The sequence below is a fragment of the Enhydra lutris genome, unplaced genomic scaffold, assembly GCF_002288905.1.
Source record: "Enhydra lutris kenyoni isolate GAN:26980312 unplaced genomic scaffold, ASM228890v2 scaffoldscaffold14, whole genome shotgun sequence".
NCBI classification, from domain to species: Eukaryota; Metazoa; Chordata; class Mammalia; order Carnivora; family Mustelidae; genus Enhydra; species Enhydra lutris.
This window is the reverse complement of record NW_019154098.1, coordinates 38,652,156-38,672,394: the sequence shown is the minus strand read 5'-3', so window position 1 is coordinate 38,672,394 and position 20,239 is coordinate 38,652,156. Positions and strand designations below refer to the sequence as shown.

The window sequence follows — 20,239 nt, the reverse complement described above, 5'->3', positions numbered from 1 at the left end:
TTAATGAGCAGCTACTCTGTGATGTTAGAAATATACTAGTTTACCAGAGAAGCAAGTTCTCTACACCCTTGGAGATATATTCTACTTGGAAAGAGGCTACATTTTTTAAAAATGTGAATACACAAAAACGGATATTGATTAGGACCCCATTTGAAGATGAGACCGTTGAGGTAAAGAAAAGTGAAGTGATTTGCCTGAGATTCAAGCCTCTTGTAGAGTCTTGCCTTCCCAAATACCTATATTTCTCCCTAACTTAATGTTATTCTAATTATTGATGGTGTTAGGCACAAACACATTGACAATGTCTCACACTTGTTTTGTAGCCATCTCTAATTAAGATATAAGATAAAAATTACAAATGTGTCAAATGCTAAAACTTAACTGAATAAGCTTTAAAATTATTTGAGTATTTTTGATATGACATTAAATTTACACAATTTTTTATTAGGTAGGTCAGCATTTTCTTCATTTCATGGGTGAAGAAAGAGATGAATGAGGGAGTAGTCATGGAGTGAAGTAAATTGCCTAAGGCTCTATAGGAAATAAAATGACAGGTTCTGGATCAGAATTCACAAGTCTGACTAATCTAATGCAAAATCTTGAGTACCTTTCTTTCTGATCTTTCCTTTCAGATTACTGTGCCTTACTTCCACACATTCCTGTAAAGCCAACACAACTCTTGAAAATTGTAAGAGCCCATAACATTAATATCTTGTCAGACAAATTGAGTATTTTTTCACTTCAGAGTTGCAAAATCGTATGATATGATAAAAATGTTTAACATAAGTTTTTGTGTCCATCTAAGTGTGCAAACCCTTCTCTCCAGATGGTCTCAAAGAATGGTCAGGGAAATAATTTCCCAGACTGCAACTATTCTATTCAGAGCTTTGAAGCCAAATATCAGGTGAGCTTTTATCCACTGTTGGCAAACAAAGGGAGCAGAAGAACAGAATGATTATGGTGACCTAAGCTACTTAGATGGTGTTATGATATCCATTTTACCTATAAAATCTTAGCATTTTTAAGGTTTCTATTAAAGAAATTGTCTTCATTTCTATTAAAGTAATTGTTTTAATATTATGATAGACAAAAATGATTGTTTGAGCTTCTTCCTGTATTCATTTTTTTAAAGATGTCTTTGAAGAAATTAGGTCCTTATGGGAAAATTATTCTGAGCAGAATTTAAATATTCAACATCAGAAGATAGTATGGTCTAATACTATTCCTACAGGAATTTATCAATAGACTTTACCCCTGTGTACTACATGTTTACTTACAAAGTTGACTATAGGTTTATGTTGTAAGTCCTTGATATTGACTGGTACAGGAACACTCCAGAATTACTTATCATCTTCATTTTCCAATGAATTCTTTCTTCCCTTGGTTGATGTGTGAAGCAAGGCTTCTAAGGACTTCTTCAGTGTCCTTATTAAGAACATCTGTAAAGAGCATCAGAATGAAGTGTTGAATTTCACCCATTTGGATTTCATTAAAGTGTCTATAGTTGCAAGCATTTAGAAAGTCAAGACACTAAGAGTTTGGGGTTTGACCCAAAGGAAATTGGTCCTCATTTTAAGGCTAAACAGGAGGGATAACTGAACCAAAGTTTTTTAGGGATTTTTTTTTTTTATCATTCCTTTCAGATACATGCCCCTAAAGAATGAACACTTAAACAGTCCTACTTTCTAATGGTAAGTTTTCTATCTTGCCAGAGCAGAGTGTGGGTTTACTGCAGAGGATCTTAACCTAGGGTTCATGGATTTCTAGTGGACCCATAGACAGACCTCAGAGAGTCCATAAACTTTGTAAAATTGTAAGCAAAATTTCATGTGCATATACACATTGGTTTGTTGTTGTTGTTGTTGTTGTTTCTGGAAAGAAGAAGCTGTAGCTTTCATCAGAATTTCAGGGACATTTGTGATTCAAAAAAGGTTAAGAAATGTTGGTTTATTTTTGTATGTATTTAGGTATCTTAAAAATTTCAAAGTATCTAAACAAGCAGAATTTTCATTTTCTCTTTTTACTAAGATTTCATAGTATACATAAATGTACATAACTTTTAAATGTTAATAAGGTAAACTAATTTTAAAATACTTTTAAATTTTTTAAATTTTATTTATTTTATTTTATTTATTTTTATTTTTTAAAAATTTTATTTATTTATTTGACAGAGAGAGAGATCACAAGTAGGCAGAGAGGCAGGCAGAGGTGGGGAGTTCAGGGAGGAAGTAAGCTCCCTGCTAAGAGAGAGCCCCCATGCAGGGCTTGATCCTAGGACCCTGAGATCATGACCTGAGCAGAAGGCAGAGGCTTAACCCACTGAGCCACCCAGGCACCCACTAATTTTAAAATATAAACAAGTGAACAGAATTCTGATAATTTGTGAAATCTCAATTATAACTAAATTGTCCATATACACATTCTGATATGATCAGGTTTAATAAAAGTAATCTGACTGATTCTTTGGAAAAAATAATATAAAAGGAGTAATTTGGTTGAAAAGTGAAAATACACTGTATTGGCAGTACAGAGTGGTAAAGAAAAAAAAAGGAGCTTGAAGTTTTCCCCCTACATTTGGTAGTAGTAGTAGTAGTTGTTGTCGTTTGGTTAATTAATCATGCTCTAATTATAGTAAAGTGGCATGAATTAATTTATTTATATTGTGCTTAAATCCACTTTGAGTAAAATCAACAACTTCGTTTTGTAAAGAACGCTAAGTGAAATAAATTCTGATGTGAAAAATCCACTGGGGATTTTTAAGTTTTCTAAAGTTTAAAATGAATATCAAATAATAGGATCATCATCACACTAATTCTAGCTATATTTTATGCTTGGAACAGTTGGTAAAATTTAAGAGATCATATTTTAAGTTCAAATACAATACCATATTTCTTCTCTGCATGTGATTTTTAGAAGCCTTACTTTAACTGGATCCTATAATTATATTTGTCTTTAGAAGTAGATTATTTAGTATATGTTGAAGGAGCAACCTTTTTTCAGTGTGGTTTTCCTGGTGAATCATTCACTTCTGACTGGAATCAAAACACAGAACACAGAAATATAGCATGAATCTTTGATTAGTAGGGTATCTGCCATTTGTCTTTGTTTTATATCACAAGAATATACCGCAAGTTATTGTTCCCCTTGAGTTAAACTTTGGACACCAGTCTATTTTGATTTATCTTTGCTTCTTATGCAGTAAGCCTTCTTTGACCACCTTCTTAAATTACCTGTCCTCTTAGACAATTCTTTAGCTTATTACATGTAAACCTGGCTTGTTTCCAAATTAACTTAGCTAGACTCTTAATCTTTCCCATCCTCTCTCAGAAGCCCCCATGAGCCCTGTTGATAATCACTAAACCAAACTTATAGGCTTCACACTCCCTTGCTTCCCCTGTACTCTCCTGCTCTATCTATCTATCTTTATAATATATAATATAATATATAATATACATCCCTGATATATTATATTACATTACATATATATGTAATAAATGTATTATATCATCAGTATTTCTTTTATTATTATTTCTCAGATGCCTTTTCTCTCCTTAAACTTTGTCTTTCTAACTTTGCCTCAAAATGTTTTCTTCTTTTCAAATTTATCTCACAAACATAAATTTAGATATTAATGAAATATGGACTCTTGAAGAGTTGTTTGTTTTAAAGTTAAGACTTTCTGGGGTACCTGGCTGGCTCAGTTGGTGGAACATGCAACTCTTGATCTTGGGGTTGTTAAGTTTGAGCCCCAGTTTGGGTGTTGAGACTACTTAAAAAGTAAAACCTTAAGGGGCATCTGGGTGGCTCCGTCAGTTAAGCTCAGTTAGTTAACTTTGATTTCAGCTTGGGTCATGATCTCAGGGTCATGAGATCCAGCCCAGCCCTGCTTCCAGCCCCATGTGAGGCTTTGCACTAAGCTTGGAGCCAGCTCAAGATTCTCTCTCTCCTCTTCCTTCTGCCCCTCCCCAGTCTTTCTCTCTCTCTCTCTCTAAAAAATAAATAAAATATTAAAAAATAAAATTGGGGTGCCTAGGTGGCTCAGTGGGTTGAGGCCTCTGCCTTTAGCTCAGGTCATGATGGTCCCAGCATCCTGGGATCGAGCCCTGCATCGGGCTCTCTGCTCAGCAGGGAGCCTGCTTCCCTTCCTCTCTCTCTTCCTGCCTCTCTGCCTACTTGTGATCTCTGTCTGTCAAATAAATAAATAAAATCTTTAAAAATAAATAAATAAACAATAAAATAAACACTTTTCTTTAATATCAAGTTTGTCTCTTACTATTTATATAAGGTTAAGAATCAGTAAAGGTTATAGTATATGAATTATATCTCAATTAAGCTATTATTCAAAAAACCAGAAAGGAGTGAAGTGGAGAAAAAATAAAGAAATTTACTTGAAAGTGTTTTGAAAGATATAAACTGCAATATGGACCTAGATATTTATCATTATTATAATTACTATTACATAATTATTTAGCTTTACAAATTCTCTGAAGCCTTCCTATAAACTGATAATTTAAACTACTTTCTAGCTCACTGCTCTAGAACTATTTACGCAAATGCAAATTATGTGAAAGCTTCTAGCATAGTGGCTGGCATAAAATAGGTATTCAATAAATGTTAAAAAACAAGAAGAGTTAAGGTACAATTGATAAAGTCATATATATTAATATAGGGTTCAAAAACTTGAGGAATTTAACCTGTGCCTAAAAAAGTCAGGAGTGAATTTAAAGTTATAAAAAACCTTATTCTTTGATATTATTAATGATATATACCATTACAAAAGTAACATGGCTGGAAACCATCAGATTAAAATTCATTTTTTAAGCCTTTCTTCAAAGACTGTTATTAAAAGACTTAATAAGTTTGAAAATTAGTTTTGTGGAGTAATATGGTGATTCCCAATTAGCTTTCTTCTCATGATGGGGATTCTCACAGCTCTGGTGACCAAAGAATATTTATTCCAACATGGTTCCTCCTTTTGGAAACAGAGAACAACTTTTACATTTTCTGTTAAAATATCCAACAGTGAGTATGTATGAGTTCAAGATGTTTCAGCTGTTCCGGAGGTATGATGTTTTTTCTACATTTCAACCCCACCTCCCTCTCAGGTTCTGACAACATTCCTTTTGCTCTCGCGATGTTTCGTCTTCCCGGAAGCGGTGAAGGACAGTCCTCGAGAACGGCGTCGGGATGTGTGGGGGCTGTGTGGAGAAGGAGTATCCAAATCGGGGTAACATCTGCCTGGAAAATGGATCTTTCTTGCTGAACTTTACAGGCTGTGCAGTGTGTAGTAAGCGGGATTTTATGCTGATCACAAACAAATCTTTGAAAGAGGAAGATGGAGAAGAAATAGTTACCTATGATCATCTGTGTAAGAATTGTCATCATGTAATAGCCAGGCACGAGTATACATTCAGTATCATGGATGAATTTCAGGAGTACACCATGTTCTGTCTGTTATGTGGCAAAGCTGAAGATACTATCAGTATTCTCCCTGATGACCCTCGACAAATGACTCTGTTATTCTAAGGATCCTCTGCAGTTCTGTACTAACTGTGTTGTGTTGGTTTATAATACAGCAAGCCTCGTGGTTTGTCTTACTTCATTTAAAAAATGAAGTAAAAAAGAAAACATTATCAAAGAAGGTAAGAATCAGAGGTGATGGGACACTGGTTTGCTGGTCAAGACAGCTAGCCTGTTTTCAAAGTTGTGGTCTTCATTATGCTTTAAGAATAGTAGTGTCTTTGGATTGGAAGGAACTTTAGTGTCTTTATCCATCTTTCATATAATATTGACTGGAGGAACACTCACTATTTTGCGAAACCCCAGGTTGCATTTTAGATAACTCTGAATGTTAGAAAATTTTATCCTCAACCAAAACCCCACCTAGTTGCACCTTCCAATGATGGATCCTAGGTCTGCCCTCTACTTTCTCTAAGTTGCAAACTTGGGAGAGGAGGAGGAGAGTTCTTATATAAACAGATGAGACCTTTGCGTTGAACTTCACAAAATGTTTAGAATTGTTAGAAAATCGTGTCACCACACCTTCCGTTCCTCAGAAAAATACATTGCTTATTACTTCTTCTTTTTTTTTAAGGTTGTATTTATTTATCTGAGAGAAAGTGAGAGAGAGCGTGAGAGTGGGGGGAGGGGCAGAGGGAGAGGGACCTGCAGACTCCCTGCTGAGCAGGGAGCCCCACATGGGGCTGATCCCGGGACCCTGAGATTCTGACCAAGATCTTGACCAACCAACTGAGCCACCCAGACAGCCCACTTGTTATTTCTTTATGCAGATTCCACACTAGGAATTTTTCATTTCCCTCATCCAAATATGCCAGTGAAATTAGCAAATTTTCAGTCTTTCTGGGAGATCTGCCAACAATTATCAATGTATCAATGTTAGCACACCTTAATGGGAGGAGGGAGAAGGAATTAGAAACTTCATAGTCCTATTTCCTCCTCTGGTGGTATGGTAGGAAGGAGAATTAACTGGTTAGAGCTGAAGCCTTATTGGTTATGAGTCTTTTAAATTCCTGGCCCAGATTAACTGAATGATCCCAGCACTGAGCACACATGTTGTCAGGAGTACTTGTATCACTCTGATTTGCCTAATAACTAATCTGTTTGCAACCTCCTCCACATTTAATGAGGAGGTTTCATTGTCCTCCTCTTGCAGGTTTTAACATGCATATTCCTACGTTGATTCAAAAAGACCTGAATTACATGCTAGAATTTCAAGGTGCCAAAGGCCACAGCTTCTTCGTTTTAAAAAAAGGTGGGGGGATTATTACAGATCAGGCAGCAGGACTCTCAGAGTCTACACCTGGCTGGCCCAGGTTTGGCTCTTCCTCATCTATTTATTCATCTGAATAAAAACTTCAAAAAAAGTAAGAAAAAAAATGAGTTACCCTGGTACTGAGCCTGAGATAATGTGTATCAGCTTTGATCACATGTTCTGAAGTTTGGGAAAATGAATTACTATAAACCGGGTGTCATCCTCAGCTCTTCCCTGGAAACACTTTTCTTAAATGTTGCTTTTGATCATATTTTTTGATGCAATTAAGGATTCCTTTCCCTAGTCATGTTTTCTTTCTTGAGCTAAAACCTTATGGAAACAATCCAATAGAATTATATAGCTATGGTTCCACTCACAGGAGCTCTTGGTAATGATTAAGGTTGCCTGGACAAAAGAATATGGAATAGGTGTTTGCCTAGTGGGTGTGTCAGTGGTGGGGATGGGGGAGTCCGTTTTATCTTTCTACAACCTGAGGTTCTATGAAGAACCCTAAGTCATATCTGCAACAAAGAAATTACTCTGATTGAATTTATCTTTTTTCCCAATACTTCTCCCTCATTTGATAGCCATTCGACAAATATTTGAGTATCTTTATGTGTTAAGCACTGTATTAATCTGTATAAGAGACAAATAAGGACAAAGAAAAACATAAATAAAGAAGTAAATATGACTTTTGGGACTTCATCAAGATCAAAAGTTTCTGCACTGCAAAGGAAACAGTCAACAAAACAAAGAGGCAACCCACGGAATGGGAGAAGATATTCACAAATGACACTACAGACAAAGGGCTGATATCCAAGATCTATAAAGAACTCCTCAAACTCAACACCCAAAAAACAAATAATCACATCAAAAAAATGGGCAGAAGACATGAACAGACACTTCTCCAAAGAAGACATACAAATGGCTAACAGACACATGAAAAAATGTTCATCATCACTAGCCATCAGGGAGATTCAAATCAAAACCACATTGAGATACCACCTTACACCAGTTAGAATGGCCAAAATTAACAAGACAGTAAACAGCAAGTGTTGGAGAGGTTGTGGAGAAAGGGAAACCCTCTTACACTGTTGGAGGGAATGCAAGTTGGTGCAGCCACTTTGGAAAACAGTGGAGATTCCTTAAGAAATTAAAAAATAGAGCTACCCGGGGCATCTGGGTGGCTCAGTGGGTTAAAGCCTCTGCCTTTGGCTCAGGTCATGGTTCCAGGGTCCTGGGATCAAGCCCCGCATCGGACTCTCTGTTCAGGGAGTCTGCTTCCTCCTCTCTCTGCCTGCCTCTCTGCCTACTTGTGATCTCTGTCTGTCAAATAAATAAATAAAATCTTAAAAAAAAATAGAGCTACCCTATGACCCTGCAATTGCACTACTGGGTATTTACCCCAAAGATACAGATGTAGTGAAAAGAAGGGCCATCTGTACCCCAATATTCATAGGAGCAATGTCCACAGATGCTGAACTGTGGAAAGAGCCAAGATGCCCTTCAATAGACAAATGGATTAAAAAGATATGGTCCATATATACAATGGAGTATTATGCCTCCATCAGAAAGGATGAATACCCAACTTTTGTATCAACATGGACGGGACTGGAGGAGATTACTCTGAGTGAAATAAGTCAAGCAGAGAGTCAATTATCATATGGTTTCACTTACTTGTGGAGCATAAGGAATAACACCGAGGACATTGGGAGATGGAGAGGAGAAGTGAGTTGGGGGAAATCAGAGGGGGAGACAAACCACGAGAGACTGTGGACTCTGAGAAACAAACTGAGGTTTTGGAGGGAAGGGAGTGGGGGCTTGGGAGAGCCTGGTGGTGGGTATTATGGAGGGCATGTATTGCATGAAGTACTGGGTGTGGTGCATTAACAATGAATTTTGGAACACACACAAAAAATAAAATTAAAGAAAAATTTTTAAAAAAGAAGTAAATATGTTATGACCCAGAAATGTGTTGCCATCTATGGCAGTAAGTAGGTAGAAGTTTCCCTTGTCAGTGTGGGGGGGAAAGGAAGGGGATAAGGAGGACTCACTGGTGGAGGTAAATGTGATTTCAATGATGACAGTGAGTTCAAATGACTTTCTCCAATGGAAGTATGCTATCCCAGTATTGGTAGTTTTCTTCAAAGCATAATCTGTGACACAAAAGTCTCTTTAGACCCTCTGAGATCAAAGGATTTTGTAGTCAAAAACATCTGAAACTTCACAAACACATTAACAGTTAATGTCTCTAAAAAACCCAGTGGTAAAGAGACCTGATTAACAAACTATCATGCAGCATCTCCCATATGGCCCTGACCACAACGATCTTTTTATTATTGTTGGAGGGAGATGTACAGTCTCCTGACAGATGCCATTAAAATTCTTAACCTGAAGACGATAATTTCCCATGAAAAATGGATGCTGTGGGTCAGTGAAATACACGTTAGCTTTTCTAAGTTTCACAGGTAACTATTACCATAAAAATGGTTCCTGGCAGGGCACCTGGGTGGCTCAGTGGGTTAAGCTTCTGCCTTCAGCTCAGGTCATGATCTCAGGGTCCTGGGATTGAGCCCCGCATAGGGCACTCTGCTCAGCAGAGAGCCTGCTTCCCCTCCCTCTCTGCCTGCCTCTCTGCCTACTTGTGATCTCTCTGTCAAATAAATAAATAAAATCTTTTAAAAAATGGTTATTGGCTATTGCTTTTAGAATGGGCAAATAGGGCCACAACTTGGAGTCTCTTGCTTACTGAAGCTCTGCGAGCCCTCAAAAAAATCTGCATAAGATCCTCACCTTAGAGGTAAACCTACTGGAGCCCTGGGGCAGAATATGTCTCTACATTCCTTGAAACAAGTGTAAAGAAACAAATAGAAGAACTGCCATTATGAATTGTACTAAAGCCATGATCAAAAGTCTCTATACTTTGAAATACCTAATCATATTACAGGATTAAAAACACATGAGTGAACACTAACCAATAATTTATTCATTTCTATATCTACTTACATCTTTTAATTTTGAAAACATAAATTTGTGGTTCTTTCTCATTTACACTGACAAAATCTTTCTCTTACTTTCAGTCTGGTAGATCTCTTTTGCTATACGTCTTTTTTGTTGGATTTGGACTATGGTAAGTTTAAGGCTTTATCTAAATTCACTTTTCAGAGTAACTTCTGAGTAGAAGATGGCCTAAGGGTAAAGAAAGATTAAGAAGAGCTCATATAAAATGTCTCACCTTTTCTAAGAATTATGAAATATATGTAACTTTTATATGAATGTTGGGCTTATTTTGTTGTGTTCTACTAAGGCTCAACTGTTGAGGCCATAGTGTAAGATGATAATCCTAGAGACAGGCATGTCCCCTCTAAAGAAAGTGGCATCCCCCATATCGATCATCTGGAAGGGGCAATTCCTCAGACAGGTAGCAGGGTCTTTTCGAAGGTGGGTCTTGGACTTCAGTGAGAACTCTTGACTCCCTATGAGATCAGTCTTTTTGGACTTCGAAGTATATTGATTGATTGATGATGCTCCCTGGTGGTTTAGGAAAGATGACTTCCCCCAAGAGGTTAGGCAGCAAGGTGCTACCTCTGTGGGAGATCCTGAAATGAAGTGATTTACTTTCAGTTTATCTAGCTTTCTGTTGCTTTCTGTGTTCAGTCCTATCTGGCTATGTCCAAATCTTTAGTAAGGGTTTATCATAATACATTAGCCTGGGTCAGGTCTCAGTTGTGTACTATGGACCTTAGGTGAAAATTTGGAGTTCAGGTTTAAGCCGAAGAACTAAAGAAGAGACAGTAGCCACTCAAGTTTACATAGTGATATGTGGTTATAGTTATTTATAAGGATAATAACTATCAGGTATCTAGCACCCACTTAGTGCCAGGCATGTTACATATGCTATCTTATCTAATCTTCACAATAATCCTCAGAAGAAGCTTCTATTTTAGTTCTATTTTGTGGATGAGGAAATCGAGAGTCTGAGAGATTATATATTAGCACATATCCCGTAGTTATTGAGAGATGGGATTTCAATATAGGTTTCATCTGCTAGGGGCTAAACATACTTTAGTCAAATTACTTCTCAGCCCTTGAGTTTTTCTATACGAAAACATCTACCTTCTAGGGTTGCTGTAAGGATTCAATGAAATGATGTATATAAAGATCCCAGGTCATTGATTAGAAGATAATGGTATCCCCAAAATGATGCTTACTGTTATGTTTTCCTTCTGTATTTCTGGCGGTTCCTTCTTAGTATCCTTCAAGGTTTTCTCTTGCTCTGATGGCCTGCTAAACTGGTGTTTCCTGAATATATTATTTAAAAACACTTCTCTTGAGTAACCTCACCAAACCCAGGGCTTCAGCTACTGTTTTTATGCTGCTGACTTCTAAATCTTTACCCTCAGCCCAGATCAATATGTAACTCCAGACCCAGATATCCATTCATCTGACATTCTGCCTGGACATCTCAAAGATACAACAAAATCAACATACCCCAAACTGATCACATCATCTTTCTGTTCCAATCTTGGCTTCTCTCTCAGTAGGTGGCATAATCAAATCTCTAGATCCCTAAGCTCAAAGCCTGGGAATCTTTCTCTATTCCTCATTTCTCACTCATCCCTCACACTCAATTAGTCATCAGATTCTCTCAAGTCCCCTTTTATCTCTTATATGACTCCCTCTCTCTCCCTCTATTTCATTTTATAGCCACTCTCTCTGTCTAAATTCAGATTCTCATCTCTTCTATCAACCATTACTGCAATAGTCTCCTAACTGGTTTCCCTACAATCTTCCCAACCCTCCTCTGTGTCCTCAACATTCCTGTGAAAATTATCTTTCCAAAATGCAAATTTTATCATTTATTTTCCATTTAAAATTTTTTAAGAGCCTCCTAGCTTTCAGGATAAAGTGCAGATTCAGCCCATACATTTCTTCAAGAATTTCTCGCCTGCTTCTTTAGCTATATTTCCCAATATTCCCAATATTCCCTCATTTGCATTTTTACCATTTGATTTGTTTTAGAAAACCACTTGACCTTCTCTAAGGGAAGCTATTTCTATCCTTGGGCTTTCAGGCATGCCACCGGAATGCCTACGGATTGCCTCCACCCCACCCCCTTGCCCAACTGCCCCTTTCCTTAAACTCCTTCCTTAAAGTTCAGCTTAAGGGGCACTCCTCTGCAGAGCTTTTCCTTGATCTTGACTCTGGTGTTTTTCTTAATGTTCCCCTGATACGCATGTTTCAGTAGGTAATAGCGTTTTCATACTACTCATTTCTCTCACTAGCCTGTGAACTGGACCCCAAAGTTTGTTCAACACTCGTCCCCAGCACCCAATCCCTAGCACCTAGCTCATAACAGATACAGACTATTTATTAACGAAAGAGTAAATTCATGAAGAGAGTTTTTAACCCTTGGGTATGCTGAATGTAGACCTAAAGCCAAAGGCAGAGCTTTGAGTTAAGGTGGCATGTTATTGGAGACGCCTTAAATCACATTTCTCTCTTCTCCACCCAGTCCTTTCTTCTCCATTTTACTTTTGACCAGGTTCTACCAATCACGTTAAGAAGAGTAAGACACAATAGCTTTTAGACACACCTGTTGAAACAAGCAATGAAGATGGAGAGTATCCCATTTAGCAGCGTAGGGAGATGAGAGTGTGACTGGGACCTAGGAAGCCAATACACCCACACTGCCTTCTACAAACTTGAGCTCCAGTGTTCCTTTGTAATCTTGAACCAGAGGCAGAACTCTAAAATCTAAACTGTTTAGTTTTATTTTCATTGGGGAAACTGGGTACGTTTTTAAAAATTACATTAATTGATCATTTTCTTTCTTTTTCTCCATTTTTTTCCATACTTCTCTGAGTGTGTTCGCCTTTTCAAATTTTGGCTGTTTCCCAGCTTTCCTTCTGTGAAGGTAATAGCGATAAAAAGGGTTAAAAAGAAGAAAAGCAAACCCAACTAACTCAAAAGCTAATCAGATTTTTTAAAAAAGTCTCTTTGTGGGGGAGATTCTCTAGGTTGAAAAAACCCACACGTATCACGTAGCTTACTCAACAACTCTATTTAGTAAAGGATGGCATGAAGGGAAAGAGGGAGTTAGTGACTTGCCCAAAGCCACTTAACCAGTTAGTTGTGTCCCTACGTCTCTCCTGTTCCAGTCTTGGAGATCTCTTCTTCCTGACTCTCTCCCCTTGTGCCCACGGCTAACACATTTCTGTTTAGGCAACATCAGGTAATCGGTAAGAATATATTTATTATATACAGTGTATGCTATACATAATTTTTAAACAAATAAGGTCAACACACTAACAGAGCCGAAAGAAGCCACGTGGGCGACGCTCAGGGCTCTCTGCAATTTGCCCCTGGGAGAATAAAAAAGATCGCCGAAGGACTCTAGGCTCTAGGACACCACGAGCCTCGAGAGACACTGTTTCTCCCGTCTTTCTCCAAAGAATGAGTTGTCGCGTGGAGGGAAACCCTGGGCCGCTTCCTCCGGCATGGCAGAATGGTTCGAGTAACCAGGAGGTGTGCCATGCTCCCTGCCTGGTGCGAGACCACTTCCAGGAACTGGTCAGCAGTAGGAGACTGCGGGGAGCTAAGCGGGCCTCCCCGTCGGGCGTCAGCGCTCAGCGTTGGGGCCAGAGCTTCCCGGCTCCGCTCTGCGCGCAGAGGCCCGCCCGCGCGCCGCTCGTGGCTGGGGGCGTTTCACGAGCCCGGATCCCCGCAACCAGGTTCTCCCCGTCCTGCGCGCCACTCACACCTTCGTGGGCTGCTTCCGGCCCAGCCCTGTGGGTCTCTAGAGCCTAGCAGTGCCCTGGCCAGAGATGTAAAAGAACGGGCGGTCTGGCCCTACAACCGGTCTAAGTAGAACTCTCCTTTAAAACCCTTGCGTGTGGGGGATCTGTTTCCCTCCATCCTAGGAGTTTGATCTTTATGCAGCGTCCCTTGTATACAGCAACTGTATTATGTACCGTAGGTTTAAAAAAAAAATGGGATTAGTCTCACATCCAGAGACAGTTTATTTTCCACATAAACTAGGAAACAAGTCATGAGGTAGTGAGCAATCCAACAGACCCAAGTAGAGAAGCGGGGTGGGGAGTGGGGCGGGAGGGGTTGGGAAGGGTAGATCCAGGCTAGACGGGAGAGACTCAGAGCAAGCGGGCTAAGAGTTGAGAGAAGAGGGAAGAGCGTGGGAGAGGAGTCGATCCGAGAGGGGAGAGTGGGCAGGGGATTAGGTGAGAAGAGGAAGGAGGAAGGAGAGCCTGGAGCGGCGGGGGGGACAAGAAGGAAAACTGGGCGGAGTGGGGGGAGGTGGGCGGGCATAAGAAGGGGAGGGAGAGGCCTAGTTTGGGTCCTACGGGCCTCCGCTCACTGCCCTCTTGCGTGAGAGAAGTCTCACGAGCCCCCAAATACGCCACCGGGCAGCCTCCCAGCCTCTGCGAGCACCGTCTGGCCGCTCCCCTACGGCCTCGGAGACCCGCGGCGCGCACACTCTCACGGTCGCGGGGCCACGCTGACTCCGGGAGCCAGACGGCCTCGCGCCTAAACCAAACGGCCCTCCTCGACCGCCTCCCTTCCGACACGGAGGCCAGAAGCCGGGTGGGCTCGACCCGAGCGAGGCCCAGCGCATCTACCGGAGCACTCAGCCCCGCGCCTCAGGCGCCGCGTGCGGTGGGCCGGGCGGAAGGATTCTCGGCGGCGACGCTGGGAAACTTGGAAGGAATGTCCCAACCCTGCGGACAGGCCCGGCGTCGACGGGGCCGGGAGCTGGGGTCTCCTCTGTTAGCACTTATTTGAGCTACTTTTGTCCGTTTACTCGTTGATAAACGCATTGGGGGATTCAAAAGGGAAAGGGACCGGCAGCGCCCCCGAGGAGGTGGCGGGAAAGTAGAGATAAGGCTCCAACGGGACTGTCGACTGCTCGCGACAGCTGGGGCCGGCGCCGCACGCGAAAGCTGGGGGCCGGGGCAGCGCCCCTCAGCTCGGGCTTCGCCCCTCAGCTCGGGCTTCGCGACCGGCCCGGGAGCCGGGGGTTACAGGAGGAGGGAGGCGCGACGCCCGGCTTGGAGGGGTCGCCGAGCTGGGTGGGAGCGCAGGGCCCACCGCGGACGGCCCGCACGAGCGGATGGACCGCGGAGCGCCCCGGGCGAGGCGTTCGGTGTGGATGGGGTAGGAGCGACGGGCCTGGCGCTGAGGAGCTACGCCGAGGCCGCTACGTCCTCGACCCTTGCCCTAGACGGAGCGGAGGCCTCATGGGATAAATGGGGCGCGCACAGGCGTTTAAGGCCCCTGCTCCTTCTCTAGGTAGGAACCGGCCGCGCGTCCCGTCGGCGTGCGCTGGCTCCCAGCACCCGGCGGCCGAGGCCGCTGGCGTTTTCCCGCCTTGCGCGCGCAGCCGAGTGGTGAGCGCTGGGTGCCGCTCGGCTGAGGAGGGCAGCGCGGAGGCTGGTGGCCGAGTCCTGCGGCTGCCCTTCCCGGCCGCCTGCACCCCGTCGGCGAGCCGCGGCCCTCGGGCCCGGCAGGAGGCGCTGTGCGGACGAATTGAAACACAATACAAAGGCTTTAGGGATGGCGTTTGCGCATACTAGGACCGGAACCTTTAGTTGAGTGACCCGATTCAGACCACCTTCTCCACCTCCTCCCTGTCTTTAATGTGTGTGTGTTTGTGTGTTGGGTTAGTCAGAAGGATAAGACGTCAGCGAAGGAGATCGAAAAGTATAAATTCTTAAAATTCAGGTTCGCTGTTTTAAAAGGAAGATGTAAGGCAGATATTCTAATTCTTGATTATAAAGGGCTCGCTTAATACTGCTGTTAAAGATCCTACTCCATTTGAAGGGTTGGGTTTAAATTCTTTTACTGAAATAAAGGTTCATACAGACTTTCTGCTTATTGCTATCTGAAAGATGTCTTCAGTAACAGGAGCAAGAGGCAATTTCAATATTGAAATTACAATATAACAATATTATGTTTGTGGTGCTTTATCAAACTATAACAGTGCTATTTGTGAATATTTAGTGGTCTGTGAATCATTAGTCCACAGGAACTGGGGCAGTTATGCAAAAATGAAATGTATTATTTCATTTATTGTCCTCTTAAATGTAGGACTAAATTCATACCAGGGAGTAATCTTATGAAAACTCTGATCAGAAATAAAGGGGAGGGGAAGGAAAAGGAAATCTCTGAACCCATTGTATATATGGCCAATGTAGACACTCGAGCCCTGTATAAGTAAGTGGTGGAGCTATGAAGAGATTAAATGGCGCTGCCTCCATTTTATATGTGTTCTCAGCCTCAAAGGGATCTGCCTTAGAGAGACTGGCCTCCTAGTAGAAGCTGGCATTCTTGGACTTTGCTTTTGCAAATTGATTTATGTCATTTTGGAAATTATTCAGAGTGATTATAAATGCAAATTACTAAATGCATGGCATATAAAGAGACATTTTATTCTGCTAATAATTAATATATGGAAGAATTAATTTCCAAACAATGCTTCCACTGAAAAAAAAACTATGATTTTATGATAGTGTGATTTGGTAGTGACGCTGTTCTATCTAACAAGTAACTATTTCAGGACCTCAGGATATTAAAGTTAAAATCGGTATGAAATTTTGATAAAAGGAAGAGTTTATGGTGTAAGCAGGTGCTTATTGTACCTGGATAGACATCTACAGTGTTGTTCAAATACAGTGCTTCAGTCTGAGGTGCAAGTTTATGATAGGGCGCTTCTACCTCTTCTTTGAACAGGTTAACCCCAAAATAAGTATAAGATAAACCCTGGTTAAATAAAATAGTTCTTTTTTATTGGTAAAGATTAGGTTAGGTAGTAAAATTATATAGGAAGTTAGATATTTAATAATCACATTAGCTTACCTTTATATAGCATTTTGTAACTCATTAAGTGCTTTAAGGTATGTTTATCTCACTTAATTCTCACAATAAATTTTTAAAATTTAAATTCAGTTAGCCAACATATAGTACATCATTAGTTTTTGATATGGGTTCAGTGGTTCATTAGTTGCATGTAACACCTAGTGCTCATCACTCTCACAGTAAACTTTTTGACATAGATACCATTTTGTTGGTTTTATAATTGGGGAAACAGGCTCACAGTGGTGGCCTCTTGAATTTAATTCAATTAACTCTGATATGCAGCTGGAGTAACCAGCAACCACTAATACCTTGACTTTCAAATTGCATGGAAAATTTGGTGTTCCTGAACCAAATGAATGGATTTTTGAGCTAGATAATGCAGAACTGAGGTCGTGATACAGTTTTGAAATGAGTGCGTGTGGTGGTGGGGTAGATGGTGTTTGTAGTATAAGATTTAATATATAAAAATACAAACTGTGAGTCCTTAAAAAGCAGTAGTGTGATAGGTTTACAGTTAAAATGATACTTCTTTCTTAGAGAGAAAAGAAACTGTGAAGCTCAAAATTTCAAGTCACAATCCTGAAATGTCTTTTTCGGTTAACTTAACTAAAGAAAGCAACTTCTAACAGTTATTTCCTTAAACTTTGAAATGTAATATATTTCAGCCAGGTGACTTGAAATAGAAAACAGATAAAGATGACTTACTGGTTAGTGAAATACCAGTCTGAAACAGACAGCTTACTTTTTTTCCCCCTCTTCATTTCCCCTGGACCAGCTGTTAATGTTTAACCTTCATTTACTACTTCAAGAGTCATATTTACACTTCTCCAGCAACACTTTATCCATATGTTCCTTGGCCTTATACATTATATAAGACTCTTTTAGGGCAACTTCCTAATCTTCTCATTAAGAAAATGTCACACTCACCCAAATAACCCTATAGAAGACGTCAGATGATATCACCACTAAAATAACTCCATAGAAGATGTCATCTGATATCACTTATAGGCTTCATTTTTGTCTGTAATAGTCTTTGCCAGGTTGTTCTTCCCATTTAGACAACTGGGATGTTTCCTTTCCTTTATTCAGTTGATAGGGGGGAAATCTAAAAACACTTCACAATTCACTTGATATCAGGTAATGAATTCAGCTTTCTTGAGAGGAACATGATGCAAAGTTGTCTTTTCTTTGTTAATAATCAGTTGTCTTACCTAAAACAAGTGATCATCATTTGGATCATAAGTTTCATACTGGAATGTTACTGCTTTTACTATGTAAGGGATATGACAAAAAAGGACAGAATGGACTTTACCTCTTGTCTGATAACTTGCTTATTCCTACTTTTTTAGGTTCCAGAGGTTGAACGAATTGACAAATAAGGTTTAGGTAGTGTTTTTATGAGCAAATCAATCTCATTATTTTTACTTTGGTAACTTCCTATCAAGTAGTTTTATATATAGGGGAAAAGGTCAATGAATTTTCAAACTGATTTGTCTAGGTTTTGTTATTGTTAGTGGTTAATTCAGTGAAGTTGGAGTTGAGATTTTTGTATTTAAAACTTATTATAATGAACTGATTATGTAATTGACCTATAGCCATGGAATATCACCAAGTTCAAGGTTTTTATCTGTTGAGTAGATATACTCCTGTTTATCACCTTTGAGGAATATTTCTGGTTTAAGAGAGGCCAGATAAGTTCTATCATAATAATACATTTAATATATTACAACCAATTGCTAGATCTCTTTTACCTTTAAAATTTTTTAGTGATTTACAAATAATGCGTGATCTGAGTAAATGTGTCTTATTCTTTTTTTTAAAAAAGATTTTATTTATTTATTTGACAGACAGAGATCACAAGTAGGCAGAGAGGCAGGCAGAGAGAGAGAGAGAGGAGGAAGCAGGCTCCCCACCGAGCAGAGAGCCCGATGTGGGGCTTGATCCCAGGACCCTGGGATCATGACCTGAGCCGAAGGCAGAGGCTTTAACCCACTGAGCCACCCAGGTGCCCCTAAATGTGTCTTATTCTTATCTGATTTTTTCTTGGCTCAAGAAGATACTTTTAACCAGAATCTACCACTCCTTTCAAAATAGGCCCAACTGACAAAAAGTGGAATTGAAACTTAATTTTGTCAAAAATAATTTCCTTTTGCACAGAATTTGTTTGTCTCATCTAGGGCACTTCTGTATAGTGGTATGGTGCTGATTCTCCATGGTCTTACACTCTTTCATTTTTAAGTCTGTGCGGTCATCCCTATGAGTGTCCATTTCTGGAATCAGGGTGAATGAAACTCTGCTTGAAAATCTATGTGTCTAAAGCAAAAACTATAGTGATTTTCTGTATAACCTTTTGTGAATTATCTTACCAAATTATACAGGACTTCCTCTCCAGATTATAAATCATTATGCCAACTTTGACAGTTGCAAGATATTGACAGCTCTTGTTAAACTAGATTACGATTTTCACATGTGAACTTGCTACTCCCATATCTGACATCCTTCTTGTCTGAATCAGTACTTTTGGCACTTAGTCACAGATTTATATTTTAACATTTGTTTTAGGCTTTGTTCCTTTGAGACTATAATGCCCTTGAGGGCAGGTTCTATGTGTTAGATTTTTTAATGCCTCACAACTCCTGAGTAAAAGTTTTGGTGTATGGTATGTACTCAGTGAAGAATTATTCAAATAAACATGAACTGTTGTTTTTTTTTTAAAGATTTTATTTATTTATTTGACAGAGAGAGAGAACACAAGCAGGCAGAGCAGCAGGCAGAGAGAGAGGGGGAAGCCGGCTCCCCACTGAGCAGAGAGCCCGATGCAGGGCTCGATCCCAGGACCCTGGGATCATGACCTGAACTGAAGGCAGAGGCTTTAACCCACTGAGCAACTGAGCCACCCAGGCGCCCCTAAACATGAACTGTTTTTATTGAGTGTTGTGAAGAGCATTTTTTTAGAAATATGAAGAATTAAAATACATATCTCTGTCCTTGTGGTACATGTAGTCCATCTGGTTTCCATATAATTTATTAGATTCATAATCCTTTATGTATAATAATGAAGTCCAAAAATCCCAGAAAACTTATATTGTTATGTTTTTGGTAATATTTTGTAATAAAATCTAACCCAAGAGTAAGTTATTTGGCATAAAAATATGACTTGAACTGATGTGAAGCTATTTATAGTATTCATTTATTCCACTTAAGAAGAATGTTCAAATGTTTTACCTCAGAAATAATTGATCCTTTAATTATGATGTTATTATATTACCACCATGGTATATATATTATATTACCTTTTGAAATCTGAAAACTTCTGACTTCTGAAATACATCCAACCTCAAGAGTTTTAGGGACTGTGGATCTCTATGAATACAAATACAAATACAACTTATACAAAAAGTTAAATGATAAATAGTCAAATAACTAATATAATAATGGTAGAAATATCCCAAGCCCATCTTAGTAAGCTGCTTAAACAGTTGTGGTGGATCTGCTGGGTGTTCCTGCAACTGGGCATGCACTCAGTCTTGGATCCCAGGGACCAGAGGCAGATGACGTGGGAGTTTCTTCCTGACATGTCCAGGCATATGAAGA

General features: G+C 40.0%; 1 pseudogene across 1 annotated transcript; it reads left to right on the top strand.

Annotated features, from left to right (window-relative positions):
• The first annotated feature begins 5,127 nt into the window (after positions 1 to 5,127).
• Positions 5,128 to 5,594, top strand: LOC111146780 (annotated as a pseudogene). The gene has a single exon (XR_002640560.1). The product of XR_002640560.1 is annotated as a protein Churchill pseudogene (transcript).
• Positions 5,595 to 20,239: the final 14,645 nt, after the last annotated feature.